Source organism: Rhinolophus sinicus, chromosome 18 (assembly GCF_057876585.1).
Source record: "Rhinolophus sinicus isolate RSI-liver-muscle chromosome 18, RSI-T2T, whole genome shotgun sequence".
Classification (NCBI taxonomy): Eukaryota; Metazoa; Chordata; class Mammalia; order Chiroptera; family Rhinolophidae; genus Rhinolophus; species Rhinolophus sinicus.
Window position 1 is genome coordinate 61,308,026 of NC_142518.1, and position 18,580 is coordinate 61,326,605.

Below are 18,580 nucleotides of genomic sequence, written 5' to 3' on the forward strand. Positions count from 1 at the left end.
TGTACATATCAGTTTTTAAATTTTCTATAATATATATCAGTGGTTTACCTTTTTATAGTTATTTTACTTGCTGAAATTATTAGGTATGTATTTTTTATCTTCTTGAGTTGGACAATTTCTTGTACTGTTTTTTTTTTTTTTATATATAAACACTTTTATGTTTATGACTTTCTGTTTCCTGTATTATTTTTTTCTCTCTTGCATTCCTTCAAGATCAATCTTTTTTTATTTATTTTTTTATTGGTTTCAGGTGCACAAGACAAAGCAAAACTTAGACGTTTGTCATTTATATCCCTCACACTGTGTGAACCCCCTTCCCCCCATCCACTATCCCTCTGTACGTTCCCCAAATTAATTTTTAAACCCCCATAACCATCTTGTGGTTACCGACTATTTTTCAAAACCTCTCACCTTCCCCTTATCCCCACCCCCCCGCCCCTCTAGCAACCCTCTGTTTTTCCTCCATGTTTCCAAAACTGTCTCTGATTAGTTCATTCACTTATTCTTTTCTTTAGATTCTGCATATAAGTGAGATCATATGGTATTTGTCTTTCTCTTTCTGACTTATTTCACTTAACATAATGTTCTCTAGGTCCATCCATGTTGTTGCAAATGGTAAGATTTCTTTCTTCTTTATGGCTGCGTAATACTCCATTGTATAAATGTACCACAGTTTCTTAATCCAGTCATCTACTGACGGGCATTTCGGTTGTTTCCAGGTCTTGGCTATTGTGTATAGTGCTGCAATAAACACAGGAGTGCATAAAGATTTTTGAATTGGAGTTTTGGATTTCTCTGGATAGATACCTAGGAGTGGGATTGCTGGATCATAAGGTAGTTCCATTTTCAGATTTTTGAGATACCTCCAAACTGCTTTCCATAGTGGCTGCACCAATCTGCAGTGGAAATGCAGATTGGTGCAGCCACTAAGATCAATCTTTATGTTAGTGCTTTTCCCCTTCTTTCTTCATTGAGTGCTTCATATGTCTCACTGTTCTGTATTTATTCTTATTATTACACTCTTTTCTATGAATTTGATGTTTTTGAATTATGATGCTTCATTGCAAAAGTGAAGGGTCCATTGACTTTTATTTGTTTATTTACTTAATTGTAAATGTTTGACAGTTTGCATTTGCTGCTTGGTGATAGTTTTCTTTTCTTAATTTTTTTTTATTTTTCAATTATAGTTGAACTTCAATATTATTTTATATTAATTTCAGGTGTATAGCATAGTTATTAGACATTTATATAATTTACAAAGTGATCCTCCTGGCACTACACATAGTTATTACAATATTATTTACTATAATCCTTATGCTATACTTCACATCTCCATGACTATTTTGTAGCTACTAATGTGTACTTCTTAATGCCTTTACCTTTTTCACCCAGCCCCCAACCCCCCTGAAAACAAATCTCATTTTATCCTCTATTTGAAGCCTAGATAGTGAGCTACTTTTGACAGAGGTGTAGAATGTTAAATCAGCTAGTAGTCAGCACGATTTCAAACTCTGAACCCCAACACAGATTGTACTGGATGATGCCCTCTGTGATACTCTATTATTATAATTTTCACACATTATGTTAATACAATATATACAAAATAATTTTTCATGGTTTTTAAAAATCTCCATATCGTATCTGATATTTCTCTGCTAAAGATAGGTAAGCTGATGAAGGATTTGTTTAGGACCATTTTATTATGCTATGATACCAAAGCTTGCTTTTTATAAATTGTTTTTTTTTAAAAAGTCCTCCATACTCCCTACCTCTTAGTTTGTGGTAATAATGTTTGCATTTGCACTTTGTCGATTCCAAGATTAAACATATAGCACAACAAGAACAACAACAAAATAAAGTTATTAATTTCCCAGAAAATAATTTCAACATATTTGACAATTAACCAATAATATTAGATATTTGTATAAGAAATGCATAGCCAAACCTAGTAATGTAATAAAGATCTTAAGGTTTACAGCCATGACAAAAAATAACCACAGAAGAATATCTTAATAAATATTTGTTTTTGTGCTATTTTATATAAAGCAACTAGACTATTCATTGTCCTTGCCTTTCAGGAGTTTCCTCTAAAATGTTTGACATATGTGCAACAATGTAATGTATTAGGTTTAACTGTTATTATCAAATGCAGAGAAACACCAAACATGGTTCGGAAGAGAAAAACTCTTTTGTTTCCCAGTGTGTTCCCTCTGAAATTGTAGTATCATGTATTGTTGGTTATTATTGGATACTTATTCATTGACTATTAGTGGCAAAACTGTAAGAAAGTCCAGGAAGACCCTGCATCATTTTTCGTGCATGTATCAGGACCTACTTGCATCTACAGTGTTTTAACTTTCTCTCTCATTTTAAGGATACTACTGCCAATTGTTTCCTGCCCCCACATGCAGGAGGGCATATAAAGGAAATCAGAGCTCAAAGCACTTATCTGTTAGCACCACACTGGTATCAGTGCTTCCTGTTTTGTAGCACACTTACCTCAGAAATTCTAAACTTTGAACTTCATGAGTGAGGTCTGGGAAACCATCCAGACTTCAATGATTTTGTGAGCTCAGTCTGTGGCCAATCTGTGCCTGAGTTTTCTAGCCTCACCTTTGTCTGAGTAAGGAAAGAAATGGAACTAAATTTTAAGGAAAGAAATGGAACTAATTTTTATTGACTACTTCAAGGCACATTCACATATTTTATCTCATTTTATCCTCACCATTACACTATAAGAAACGGATATTATTTTGTTCATTTTATAGAAAACCTGAAGTTCAGAGAAGTAAAGACGTGTGCCAAGATCATTCTACTATTAGTGGGCACTGCAATTCAAATTTAGATCTCTCTGACTTCAGAACTACATGCAACTCATTGCCAACCATATGTGAAATACCTTTCTAACTTCTACAATCTATAGCTGAACTCTTTAAACTGAACAGTTCTTTTCAAAATTTCCCTGCTTCCACCCTCATTTCACTGGAAAAAAACACTGCATTTAAATTTGGGAGACAAAAGTTTCAATTCCTTTGTGACCTTAAGCAAATCATTGATCCACTCTGAGTCTCTAGTTATCTCTAATGTGGGACAGTTTATGTGCCTTAATTACCTGATAGATATACTGTGAGGATAAAAACAGACAATGCATATGAAAATGCTTTGTAAATGGTAAAACACACAAATACTGACGTCATCATCGTCATCCTCCTCATCATCAGATAGACGTTATACAGTCTTTCCCTACGTCCAGTATAATCTTCTTTATCTAGATTTCAGAACACCAGTTCACAATATCCAAACCACTGGGACTAGAGGATAAGAAGGGTAATAAGGGTTCCTTTTTATGATTTCTTGCATTTCCTCAGACTGTACTAAAAACCTCTAGCAGATAAGTCTCCGAGAGTTTCTGACAACCTATTTTCTCCCACTGCATAGAGGGAGAATGAGATTTACCTGCATAAAAGCAAAATAGACTTGTTTGAGGTAAAGCATTTCCCAAAGAAATTTCTTCGGAATTAGATTTTATAAGCAGTGCTCTATGACTTTTATTGAGGCTCTTTTTTTCCTCTCCAACCTCTGCAGGTATACAACCCATCCTCAGCATTATTACACATCTTCTCTAATAAAGAGTTAGTTCCAGGTTCTTTTTGTTCTCTAGGTTTCTGACCAGATGATAAAAACATGTGCAGAGAGGGCATACCAGTTCCCTGAGGTAAGCACACATATTGCTACTCACATTGTACTTTCAATTTTAAAGCACGTCTGGAATCCTGCTGCTTAATATAGTGTGTCTAGAAATGCAGCCAGTATAATATACTGCCCTTAAGATTCTACATCTAAAAAATAAAATCACCATAAAACATATATTTAAGCCAATTTCTTCAATTGCTTTTAGTATACTGAAGGAGCTGGAGGTTCCTGTGCAATTCCCATGAACACATAGTATGAAAGAAATATTTCTTCAATGTACTTCATTTAATTCAACATTATATTATAAACACATATACCTTCTGTATTCCAATGATCATATGTACCCTTAACATTACATCTAAAGTCCCTTAATTCTACTCAACAAAAAAGGATTACATGTTTTTACAGGAATGTCAGTGAATTCCTTATTGCATATAAAGCTATATTATCTTGGTACTTTTCAGTCTTATTTTTTCTTTTGTACAAGTGGTACATAGCTTTGCACTTAATTGCTAATGGGAAGTCTTGAGTCCAAATATCAAAATTGTTCTCTTGTTTATTGAAATAAATGTCTGTGTGGCCTACTAATGATCCAACTAGTCCACTATTCTGCTCAACTACTGTCCTCTGGGAAAGAATGATAGCTCAATACAATTCAATATATTAATTGAGATTCAAATATTCAAATATATAAACACTGCAGTAGATACTTCAGTGGATACACATACTTATTAGTGAAAGAGGCTCAATCTTTCTACCTACAAAGCTTAAACCACAGCCGTGGTAAGTGAGACAATGATTTATGAATATAAAACAAGGTAGAAGGGCAAATTATTACAAGGGATCTTGCTGTCTTAAAAGGTGAGAAAATGCTCTGATTTATTCATATTCCTATAATAATTATACAAATCAAATACTCATGAATTTATCTAAACACTCTTTTAAACCATTTACTGTTTAGTATGTATCACCTTCTAATATATTGCTTCTCCTCTTATGACCCTTTTTTCATAGTTTATTTTAAGCTACATAGAGAATCCACAAATGTGGCATTTGATTTTATAGATTTCAATTACATCTTACTTCTACCCTAACCTTTCTAGGCGGAATAGTGCAAAATTTGTATTCATATATGGAAGGCAGTCCACCTTTCTGCTTTTAGTTTCTTAATTATTTATTATTACAAATATGAAAGAATTATGTCTCTAAATATAAAGGTAGCATAGTCACAGAGTGGCCAATTTAGATATTAATGTCCACGTGGAAATTAACAGAAGTAATGTTGAATATTGCCAAAATTAATATTTTAAGTTTAGAAACTCCTTCACCCCAAAAGATCAAAATCCACCATACGCATTATTTAATTTCTTAGAAAATAGAGGGGAGTGCAAAATATCATCATGCATATTCAGAGAAGTATTATTTTCTTTGGCCATAGACATTTAAAAATGACTTTCAAGTCAGGGTAAGAATAAAATATATGGTGATAGAAGGAGTCTAGACTTTGGGTGGTGAGCACACAATGCAATATACAGATGACATATTATAGAATTGTACACTTGAATTTATATAATCTTACTAACAAATGTCACTCCAATAAGTTTAATTTAAAAAGAAACATTTTTTGTCAGTAATCTAAGTGATGAATAATATTTCTTATGATTATAACTCATCATAGGTATATTGCAGAAAATTTGAAAAATACAGGCAAGGATAATGAAAATGGTAATACCACTCAATTTCCACACACAGAAATATCATTATTCAAATTTTGGCCTATATTTTGCAACTTATGTGTATGTGTATGTGCATTAAAGAATGTAATCATTCTGCATATAGTTTGGTGTACTTCTTTTTATTTTGTACAATACAAATTTTACCACATAATAAATATTCTTCAAAAATCTGAATTAAATTTGGCTAATAGTCTTCCATGTGAACATGCCTCAGTGTACGTAACTATTTTCTTACTGTTTGGCATGTCTTTTTTCCCCATTTTTTTGCTCATATAGTGAGATTAATATTCCTGTATATAAACATAGGTGTTGGTCACTGATTATTTACTGAGTATAAATTTATATATGTCATTTATTGGTCAGAGGGCATAAACATTTTTTTGGATCCTTATACATACTGCCAAACACCTCTCTAGAAAGGTTGTACCAGCTTATACTCCCACCAGCCAAAAAGCAGTGGACCCATCCCACTATACCGTACACTGAATAAGATGATTGTTTTCATTCCTGCCAAACTGATAAGCAAAACCAAAATTACTTTTTTATTTACACAAATATATAAAACATGTTGTCAAAATTATCCATTTCCAGGGCTGACAGGATATTAAATTGTGAAACTTGCTAAACGTCTTTAATGATGCCATCATCTCTGTTTCTGCCACATTTCCCTCTCCGTTCAGAATTCCACCCCTATTTCCCCAAGCATGAATCAAGTTATCTCATTATGCTGCAGTCTTCTTACTATCTCTACAAAGATATGTTTATGCACGATATTCTGGATGTTAAAACTTCTCTCACCAGTGGGGAAGAGATTATTTGGTATGAGGCCTCTCTGATGAATACCCAAATTACAACCAGATTAGCTATTATTTCTTTGCGTAAGGCTAAAGCTGCTTTGTATATTTCTACATGGAAGGGTAAATGCCTACCACTTACCATGCACCATGCTAGGATCATTATGTTACCTCACTGAATCCTCAGCATAATCCTTGGAAGAGGGTAGTATTCTCTTCATAGTATATAGATTAGGAAAGTAAGGCACAGTGAGGTGAAGTAATTTGCTTAAGGTCACATAGTCCTTAGGAAAAAATTCTTAATATAGTGGAAAAGATATTATGTAGTCCATTCACCTCTTTGTCATCTCTCACAGTTTTTTTTTCCTAATCTAAATCCAACCACATTTTTATAGTTTTCTCAATATTCAATGCTCTCTTTTGCTTTACCCATTTGCATTTTAAATTACCAATGAATGCATAACTCCCAATATCTATTCCCCAAACTCTTCAGTCTACAGGTTTCATTTTAGCGGTCAATGTTTTTGGGGAAACTTCCCTGAGCATCCTCAATCTAGGTTGAACACTTCTGGATGGTCTTAGAGCATATTTGCATGGCCCCTACTAAAGCACATATCACAGTGGGTCATTGATGATGTATTGAACTGCTAAGCTCTCCTTCATAAATGAAGCACTCATTCTCCCAGCTGCTTCAGAATATTGATAGATCATGGCTCTAAGCTGAGTCCCTCTTCCAGAACTACCTCCAAAAAAGAAAAACACCTTATGTTAAGGCCATACCCCTTCCCTGAAACAGGTCACATCCAACAACTGGTAAATGCAGGAGCATAAAGGCCCAGGGTCCTTACCTCAAGATGATATAACTTTGAAGGTCATCTGAGCTCTAGAGTACTCAAAGGGAGCTTCTAAGGCCTTTGGTAATAGTTCATCTCAATTCTCTGCCCAATCTTACTGCCTTCTCTTCCTCACAGATGTTGATCCTGAGAACATTTCAGCCACTCCCCAGAACCCCTCCAAAAAAAAATCTGTCATGCATATTGACACCTCACGGTCTGTTCTTGAAGTCACAATCTAAAGCCCTTTGTATTTTAATATCTATTTCTTGGCTTTCTACCTCAATAACTTATAAATATCAGGAGGGCAAGAGAAATGTTTCTCTTATTACACACAATCTCCAGAATACATAGGGCAATGCTTGACTCAAAAAATACTCACTGAATGAATAAAGGAATGAATGAATGAAAAAAGAGAGGATTTAAACTTAGACATGCAGGACTCAAAAGCCTAAGATCCTTCCATTATGGAATATAACACTACCCTCTTAGAGGAATCAAACACAAAATAGGAGGGAAAAGATACACTTCGGTCAAGATTATTCAGCCTTATATTGTGTCAATCCAGGAAACTTCAAGAGAAGAAAAGAAACCTTTTAGAAAACATGGACAATTTCATTCTTTAAGCAAAGTGAGGTGAATTAATTTGCTTAAGGTCACATAGTGTAAGTGAAATATATAATTTCCTACCTAATTAAGCCAAGCAGTCAAATCATGTAGCACAAAAAAATTTTGTACATTAGTCATTGTTTTAATTAAAACAAAGAACTCAATTCTGCCTCCAGGTATATTAGACTATATCTAATTTCTTTCTGCTTCTAACTTCAGTTCTGCTATACAACTTGAACTGATGGGAATATTTGCCTAATGTGAATCTATAAAACACCAAACATAGTAAATATCATAAATTCACACTTATAATACATTTCCATAACAATCCCCAAATAGACTTCAAAATAATTCATAACTAGTTAGGATAATATAGCAGTACACTTTATAATGGATTACCAAAAACCTGCCGCTAAATTTCAGAGGAAACATAATGTATAAAACTACTTCATTATGAAGCCAAACTAGAGATAACTACAATAAAAGATGCATAAACTCACCACTTTTCAAATGCTGACATCCCTAGGTATATGAATTAAATTCAATTGTTATCTTCAGGTAAAATAACATTAAAATGCAAATTTCAATAAGGTTTTGAAATGCAACATTTCTATGTATAACATATGTATATGCATACATGTTGATACTTATGTGTATTTATGTGCATTTGAGTTAACTGAAAATTCCAATTTCTGCACTCTGGAATAAAATAAGATCATTCAAAATCATCTTAGAGACCTAAGCCAGCAGCAACTATAAAATCACCTTCTTAAGGACAATAGTGGGCGCCATAGTGCATAGTCCTGAAGAAGCAATAGTGGGTACCATAGTCCTTAAGAAGATTTTTGGCAATGGAATGAAGGCAGTATAAGCAGTTTTCTGAACTTCATAATGCAGTCTTAATTTCATGATTGGATATGAATTAAATACAATGAATAATTTAAATAAAATTGTAATTATTAAAGGGAAGTTAAGTCTTACTTTATTATGAACATGGTTTATATAACGTGCCCTTGTACATTTTGAAACAAATGGAATTCATATTACCAGCCTAAATTCAACATACTGCCTAAATTCAACATACTGCCTAAATTCAACATACTGCCTAAATTCAACATACTGCCTAAATTCAACATACTGCCTAAATTCAACATAGATTGAGGAACAAGTCTCAATATAGACCTTTAGTTCTATAAATATAGACCAAATAATGCATTGAGGTACAGCTGCATGGACAAGAAGTTCAGAAACAAGTAAGAAAGACAATAAAACAAGTAAGGGTACACATAGTGAATCACTCCATCTCTATTAGAAACTAATAATTCATAATTTAAAATAAAAATATACTGTAGTAATAGCCAGAAACAAGATAACAATAAAAAAGACCATTTGCTTTGACATTCATTGCAGGTTTATCACTCCATACATTAAAATTCATAAATTAATTTAATTTCACATGTAAATCAGCCATAATGTTATGACTAGTAGAGAATATTTAAATATTTTCTGCTCTTTAGAAAGTGCTGTAAGATGGTATACATTGGTAAAAATATCACCAAGTTCAAGGCAACTTAAACTTTTGAACTTAAACAAAATAAAGGGGGGGGGAGATGGCAAAGTAGATAAACTCCACCCGTGACCACATTGAAATTACAACCAAATTATAAAATATTAACCTAGAGAACCATCTAAAGTCTAGCTAAACAGAAGTCCTATAAGAAAGGATATAAACAAGAAGCTACATGGAGACTAGTAGGAGGGGGCAGAGAACAAAATGCTCTGGCCCCACAACTGCTTACGGCAGTTGAGAATTGGGAGGGATTTCTTGGCCACAGAGGTCCCTGCCAGAGGAGCAAGGGACCACAGCCCCACACCAGGCTCCCCAGCTCAGAGTACCAGTGCCTAGAAGAGGAGCCTCCACAACATCTGGCTGTGGAAAACAGTGGGGATTACAATCATCAGGGTGACACAGAGGGTTGCAGGAAACACAGATGTCCTCTTAAAGGGCCCACATATGGGCTTACTTTCTTGAAGGAACTCACCCTGTGTTCCAGCAGAAGGACGGTGGCTCCGGAGGCATCAGAGACATACAGGGAGAGAGTGAGTTGTGTGGCTGCAGGGTTAGGGCTCCAGGGAAAGCTGCCACTGTTCCTGTGTTGAGCCCTCATCCCATGCAGCTGACAGGAAGGCGCCATCTTTCCTATGTTGAGCCCGCCCACACATGGTCAAATTTGAATCTGCATTGGCCTGTTGAAATCTGTTTGCTATACCACGTGACTCCCTGGAACTCTACTCCACCTAAGTCACGCAATGCCAAAAGCACTTTCTGTGGCCAGGAGGCAGCCCCGCCCTTACTGCACAATTATCGGAAAATTCTCCAGGGTCTGCGAGCTCAAGGTGGGCGGTGGCTAGCCTCAGTGTGTTCTAAGACCTTTCCTGAGGAGCTCCACGCTCAGCACTGGCACCAAACCAGAATTTACATTAACATGGTGAACACCACTCATTCCACCCTGGTGATTCCCTACGACCTGGGCCTAATCCAACTTGTGTATCCCATGAGGCAGTATCAAAGGCTGAGACTTAAGGGAACTGGCAGGCAGCAGGCCTCGGGGTTCCCTCGGCTTTTTGCAGAATTATCCCAGGCCCAGCACTGGTGGCAGCCATGCTCGGTTCCCAGTGCGTCCTCTCCCACACACTTCCAGGACCAGCAAAGGCAGCGACCAACAACGGATCACTTTGTAGATCTGACCAGGTGGTCCCTGGCTGGTCACAGGCAATGGCTGACCTGGGCCTGAACCACAGCCCCTTCCAAGAGGCCCCAGAACCAAAATACCTGGAGGTCAGCTTCAGACCTCAATAGAACATGATGCAGTTAGCCCCACAAGTGGAACCACCAAAGGGTGGACTCAGCAGGCATCAGAGACCAATGGGGCAAACAAACCCCACTCCATGGAGAAAGACCCCACAAAAGAGCTTGTAAGCTATAGCCCACAGCCAGTCAGTCTGAGCATCCATCCCACCCTCTGACATATCAATAGCATTCAAGGCACAACTATAACAGGAGGGCACATATAATTCAAACAAGGGACACTCCTGGACACCCAGTACACATGATCAGCGAGACAGTGCCATGGGGTCCCATGTAAGGCCACCTGGCCAAAACTGAGAGATGTAACAGATCTACAAAATACATATAAAGAAACAGCGAGGCAGCCTAAATGAAGAAACAAAGATATATGTCCCAAACGAAAGAACAGGAGAAACATCTAGAAAAAGAATTAAATGAAATGGAGGTAAGCAACCTATCAGATACAGAATCCAAAACAATGGACAAAACTGCTCAAAGAACTTACTGAGAATTTCAACAAAAGATAGCAAGCGTTAAAATGGACACAGAAACCATGAAAAATAACTAGTCAGAAGTGAAGAATACAATAACTGAAATGAAGAATGCACTAGAAGGAATCACCAGCAGACTAGATGAAGCAAATGATTGAATCAGCAATTTAGAAGATAAGGTAGCAGAAAACAACCAATTGGAACAGCAAAAAAGAAAAAAAGAATAAACAACAATGAAGATAGTTGAAGAACCTCTGTGACAACATTAAGCCTAACAACATTCACATCATAGGGCTACCAGAAGGGGAAGAGAGAGAGCAAGGGATTGAGAATGTATTTGAAGAAATAATGACTGAAAAATTTCCTAACCTGGCAAAGGAAATACACATACAAGTCCAGGAAGTAGAGAGAGTCACAAAAATATGAACCTGAACAAACCCATACCAAGACACATTATAATTAAAATGGCAAAGTTTAAAGACAAAGAGAGAATCCTAAAAGCAGCAAGAGAAAGGCAAGTAGTCACTTACAAGGGAGATCCCATAAGATTGTCAGCTGATTTTTCAACAGAAACTTTGCAGGCCAGAAGAGATTGGTACAAAATATTCAAAGAGATGAAAACCAAGGATATATAACCAAGAATAGTGTGTATAGCAAGGCTATCATATAAAATTGAAAGAGAGATAAAGAGCTTTCAAGTCAATAAAAAGCTAATGTAGTTAATCACCACCAAACAAATACTACAAAAATGTTAAAGAGACTTCTTTAAGGAAAAGAAGGGAAGGAGAAAAGAACATAAAAATGAATAATAAAATGACAATATCTATGTTCCTATCAATAGTCACTTTAAACAAAATGGATGAAATGCTCCAATCAAAAGACATAGGGTAGCTGAATGGATAAGAAAACAAGACCCATACATATGGTGTTCACAACAGACCCAACTCATATAAAAAAACACAGAGACTGAAAGTAAAGGGATGGAGAAAGATATTTTATGCAAATGGAAATGAAAAAAAGTACAGAAGCAAAACTTTTATTAGATAAAATAGACTTTAAAAGAAAGGCTATAATAAGAGACAAAGAGGGACATTACATAATGATAATGGGATCAATGGTACAAAAGGATATAACCCTTGTAAACATTTATACACCCAGTATCAGAGTACCTAAATATACAAAGTAAATATTGACCCACATAAAAAGAGAGATCGACAGCAATATGAACCTAGTAGGGAGCTTTAACACCTTATTGACTCTGATGGACAGGTCTTCCACACAAAATATCAGTAAAAAAACAGTGGCTTAAAACGACACACTAGAACAGGTGGATTTAATTGATATTTTTTAAAGCATTTCACCCCAAACCAGCAGAATAAACATTATTTTCAAGTGCACATAGAACATTTTCCAAGACAGACCAGCCACAAAATAAGTTTCAATAAACTTAAAAAGATTGAAACCTTACCAAGCATCTTCTTCTACCACAATGGTATGAAACTAGAAATCAATTACAAGAAAAAAAAACACAACTGAAAAACACATAAACACATGGAGCTAAATAACATGCTACTAAATAATGAATGGATCAACAATGACATGAAGGAAGAAATAAAAAAATACCTTGAGACAAATGAAAATCCATTGCACACTGCAAATGCAGATGTAATTGAGATATTCATAATAATACAGACCTACTTCAAGAAAAAAAAAATCTCAAAAACGTAATCTAACCTTACACTTAAGGAACTAGAAAAAGAACAGCATGCAAATCCCAAAGTGAGAAGGAAGGAAATAAAAAGATCAGAGTGGAAATAAATGAAATCAAGTCAAAAAAAAAAAAAAAAAAGAAAAGATCAAGAAAACCAAGAGCTGGTTCTTTGAAAAGATAAACAAAATTGATAAACCTTTAACTAGACTCATCAAGAAAAAAAAGAAAGGATGTACAGAAATAAAATCAGAAATGAAAGGGGAGAAGTAAGACACCACAGAAATACAAAAAATTATAACAAAATACCATGAACAATTATATGCCAACAAACTGGACAATATGGAAGAAATGGAGAAACTCCTAGAAACACACAGTCTTTCAAGACTGAATCAAGAAAAACAGAAACTCTGAACAGACTAATTACTGCAAACAAAATTGAATCAGTACTCAACAAGTTCCCAACAAACGAAAGTCCTGGATCACATGACTTCACAGGTAAATTTTACAAAATATTCAAAAAAGAATTAACATCTATCTTTCTCAAATTATTCCAAAAAATTAAAGAGACTGAAAGCTCTCAACCCCATTTTAGGAGGCCACCATTACCCTGATTCGTAAACCAGACAAAAGTATTATAAAAAAAGAAAACTTTAGGCCGATACCCCTGATAAATATAGATGCAAAAATCCTCAACAAAATATTAGTAAACTGAATTCAGCAATACATTTAAAACATCATACACCATGACCAAGTGGGATTTATTATTGGGATGTAATGATGGCTCAATATTTGCAAATCATTTCACATGACACAACATAAACAAATGAAAAGTAATAATCAAATGTTGTATCAATAGATGAAGAAAATGTTTTTGACAAAATGTAGCATCAACTTATGATACAAACTCTCAGCAAAGTGGTACTAGAGGGAACATATCTCAACATAATAGAGGCCATATATGACAAACCGACAGCTAACATTGTATTCAACAGGGAAAACAAAAAGTGTTACCCTTGGGGCTGGCCCAGTGGTTCAGGCGGTTAGAGCTCCATGCTCCTAACCCCGAAGGCTGTCACTTCGATTCCCACAAGGGACAGTGGGCTCTCAACCACAAGGGTGCCAGTTCAATTACTTGAGACCCGCAAGGGATGGTGGACTCCGCCCACTGCAACTAAGATGGAACACGGCACCTTGAGCTGAGCTGCCGCTGAGCTCCCGGATGGCTCAGTTGATTGGAATGCATCCTCTCAAACACAAGGCTGCCTGTCCAACTCCTCGAGTACTACAAGGGATGGTGGGCTGTGACCCTCAAACTAGAAAACGGCAAGTGGACGTCATCAAAATGGCGGCATGCGTGAGCCTCTGTAAAGCTCCCCTGGAATTTACAACGAATCAAACAACAATAACTCCACAAAGGACTCCCTGCACAGCAGACAGGCAAGACGAAGAGGCCCACTACTGAATTCACCGAGAGGTGGGCGAATCGCGCGAGCGGGGGAGGAGCGAAGGGAGAAGTGCAGAGACGGAGCTGCGCAGGTGCAGGACGCAGAACTCGCTCAGTGCTCCGAACTCACTGCATCCCGAAACTACCGCAGCTGTGGGAGAGGGAAGAACTCGGACTGCTAGGGCTCCGCTTATGGACCACAGGGCTGAGGGGGCAGCACATAACACGGCTGAATCCAATGCTCACGGCAGAGACCTCGGAGAAAAGACTGAGGGAAGAAGGCTGAAAATGGTGGTTTAAGCCCGCACTGCCGAGCAGAGAATGAAAGCCTTAGGCACTGAGACTAGCCGCCCCCTCCCTACCCTCCCACAACTCGTCCCGCCCCCACCTGCCCGGTACTAGAACAGTAGCAGTGCCAGATTAAAAGAACAGAATATTTGCTGTTCTGAGAACTGTGGACCGCAGACACAGATTCGCAGCCCAACTAGTTCCTGCAAAGGGGAGGGAGCTGTGGAAACAAGACCTGCTGTGGTGGTGGTCACTGCCATTGCTCTGCGCCACCTCTCACAACTCACCCAGCCCCTCACCCCACCTATCTGCGCGGATCCCTGCAGGAGTAAACAGAGCTGCTGAAACACACGGGCTCTGAATCTGGTGCAGGAAGTTTGGAACTTCAAAAGCTCTCTGCATACCCACTGGGACACTGCGTCCTGTGACCCACGCGAAATATTAACAGAGGAGAAGCCCATCTCCCAGGGAACCCCCCATTGTGTGAGAAGCTGGAACAGTGCAGAGAAAACATAGCACTACCGTGTGAGAGAAAAAAAAAGGCTGCAGTTGGAGAGAAAATGAAACATTCTACCGACAACTACTGGAAATCAAAAGAAAGACCTCTTCCTATCAACCTGTTGCAGAAGCCACTACTGCAGATGTCTAGGAAGAGAAATAATAAATCAGTAAATGCCATGAATAACCAAGGCAACAAGACAGCTCAGAAAGAAAGTGAAACGTCTCCAGAAAAGGAACTTAAAGATATGGAAATATGTGACTTAAATGACAGAGAATTCAAGATTGCAGGTCTGAAAAAACTCAACGAAATGCAAGAAAACACAGAAAGGCAGTTGAATGAACTCAGAAACACAATCAAAGAACAACATGAGCATTTTAAAAAAGAGATTGAAATTTTCAAAAAGAACCAAATAGAATTTCTGGAGATTAAGAACTCAATAGAAAAAATTAAATATGAAATAACCAGCTTAGGTAGTAGAGTTGACCAGATGGAGGAAAGAATAAGTGACATCGAAGATAGAAACCTGGAAATTACAGATGGAAGAAGAAAGAGACTTGACACTTAAAAGAAATGAAAGAACTCTACAACAACTTTCTGACTCCATCAGAAAGAGCAATATAAGAATAATGAGCATTCCAGAAGGAGAAGAAAGAGAGAAGGGAACAGAGAATACATTCAAACAAATTGTCGATGAGAACTTCCCATACTTGGGGACAGAACTGGATCCTCGAATTGAAGAAGCAAATAGAACACCTAATTACCTCAAAATCAACAGGCCTTCTTCAAGGCACATTGCATTGAAGCAGTCTAAAATCAATGACAAAGAAACAATCCTCAAGGCAGCCAGGGAAAAGAAGACGGTAACCTACAGAGGAAAGCCCATTAGATTATCATCAGATTTCTCAGAAGAAACTTTACAAGCCAGGAGGGAGAGGAACCAAATATTCAAACTATTGAAAGAGGAAAATTATGAGCCAAGAATAATATATCCAGCAAAGATGTCCTTTAGATATGAAGGAGGAATGAAGACCTTTCCAGACATACAGAAGCTGAGGGAATTTTCTAATACACGACCTGCACTACAAGAAATACTATAGGAGACAATTCGACCACCATAAACAGGGACAATTTGTGGCAACCAAAACATAAAAAGGGGGAGACTAAAGGCCTGAACCGGAAAATGGGAATGGAGAAAGTAAGCCTGCTGAAGAAAATGGAATACTCTAAATATCAAACTTTATTTTACATAAACTTAAGGGTAACCACTCCAAAAAAAAATCCAGAACTGAAATATTTACTCTAATAAAAGAAGAAACAGATGGAAACATCATAGAATCCACCACACAGAAATAACAGACAACAATAAAAAGGCAAAAAACAATGGACACACAGCATTACAAGAAAACTAAAGACAGAATGAAAGGAAATTTTCACATATCAATAATCACCCTTAATGTAAATGGACTGAACTCACCAATAAAAAGGCACAGAGTAGCAGATTGGATCAAAAAACTAAACCCAACCATATGCTGTCTCCAAGAGACACATCTCAGCTACAAGGACAAGCATAGACTCAAAGTGAAAGGGTGGAAATTGACACTCTAAGCAAATGGTACCCAGAGAAAAACAGGTGTAGTCATAATGATATCAGATGAAACAGACTTCAGGGTGAAAAAGATAACGAGAGACGAAGATGGTTATTTCATAATGGTAAAGGGGACTATACAACAAGAAGACATAACAGTCATCAATATTTATGCCCCCAATCAGGGAGCACCGAAATACACCAAGCAACTACTAACAGAACTAAAGGGAGAAATTGACCAAAACACAATTATACTAGGGGACTTAAATACATCATTGACAGCTATGGAAAGATCATCCAAACAGAAAATAAATAACGAAATAGCAGCCCTAAATGACACATTAGATTAAATGGACATAATTGATATATATAGAGCACTTCATCCTAAAACATCAGACTATACATTCTTTTCTAGTGTACATGGAACATTCTCAAGGATAGACCATATTTTGGGACATAAAATCAGCCTCAGCAAATTTAAGAAGATTGAAATCATACCAAGGATATTCTCTGATCACAAGGCTTTGAAATCGGATATCAACTGTAAAAAGAAAGTGGGAAAAAACACAAATACATGGAGATTAAACAACATACTTTTAGAGAATGACTGGGTCAAAGAAGAAATTAGAGGAGACATCAAAAGATACATAGAAACAAATGACAAGGAAAATACATCCTACCAAAATTTTTGGGATGCAGAGAAAGCAGGTTTAAGGGGAAATTTATATCATTACAGGCCAATCTCAAGAAACAAGAAAAATCCCAAATAAATAACCTCATGTTACAACTTAAAGAACTAGAAAAAGAAGAACAAGTGAAACCCATGGTCAGCAGAAGAAAGGAAATAACAAAAATTAGAGCAGAACTAAATGAAATAGAGAACAAAAAGACAACAGAAAAAATAAATGTTTAAAAGAGCTGGTTCTTTGAAAAGATTAATAAAATTGACAGACCCTCGGCTAGACTAACTAAGAGAAAAAGAGAGAAGACACTAATTGACAAAATCAGAAATGAAAAAGGGGAAGTTATCACGGACACCACGGAAAAACAAACGATCATCCAAGAATACTATGAAGGACTATAAGCCACCAAATTCAATAACCTAGAAGAACTGGAAAATTTCTTAGAAACATATAGCCTTCCAAGGCTGAACCATGAAGAAATGGAAAATGTAAAGACCGATCACCAGTAACGAAATTGAATCAGTCATCCAAAACCTTCCCAAAAGCAAAAGTCCGGGACCAGATGGCTTCACTAGTGAATTCTATCAAACCTTGAAAGAAGATCTAATACCAATCCTGTACAAACTCTTCCAAAAAGCAAAAGAAGAGACAGTACTCCCTAACACATTTTATGAGGCCAACATTACCCTGATACCAAAACCTAGTAAGGACAACACAAAAAAAGAAAACTACAGTCCAATATCTCTGATGAATACAGATGCAGAAATCCTAAACAAAATTCTAGCATATCGAATACAAGAATGCATTCAAAAGATTATTCATCACGACCAAGTGGGGTGCATCCCCGGGGCACAAGGATGGTTCAACATCCGGAAATCCATCAATGTGATACATCACATAAACACAATAAAGGGGAAAAATCATATGATTATATCAATTGATGCAGAAACAGCATTTGACAAGATACAACATCCATTTATGATTAAAACACTTAATAACATATGTATAGAAGGAAAATACCTTAATACAATAAAGGCCATATATGACAAGCCCTTAGCTAGTCTCATAATTAATGGTTAAAAACTGAAGTCCTTTGCTCTACGTTCAGAAACATGAGAGGGCTGTCCCCCATCACCTCTGCTTTTCAACATAGTGTTGGAAGTCCTTGCCAGAGCAATCAGGCAAGAGAAAGAAATAAAAGGCATCCAAAGTGGGATTGAAGAAGTTAAATTGTCACTCTTTGCAGATAACATGATGCTATATGTAGAAAACCCTAAGGACTCCACCAAAAAGCTATCAGAAACAATCAACAAATACAGTAAAGTTGCTGGCTACAAAATCAACGCACAAAAGCCCATTACAT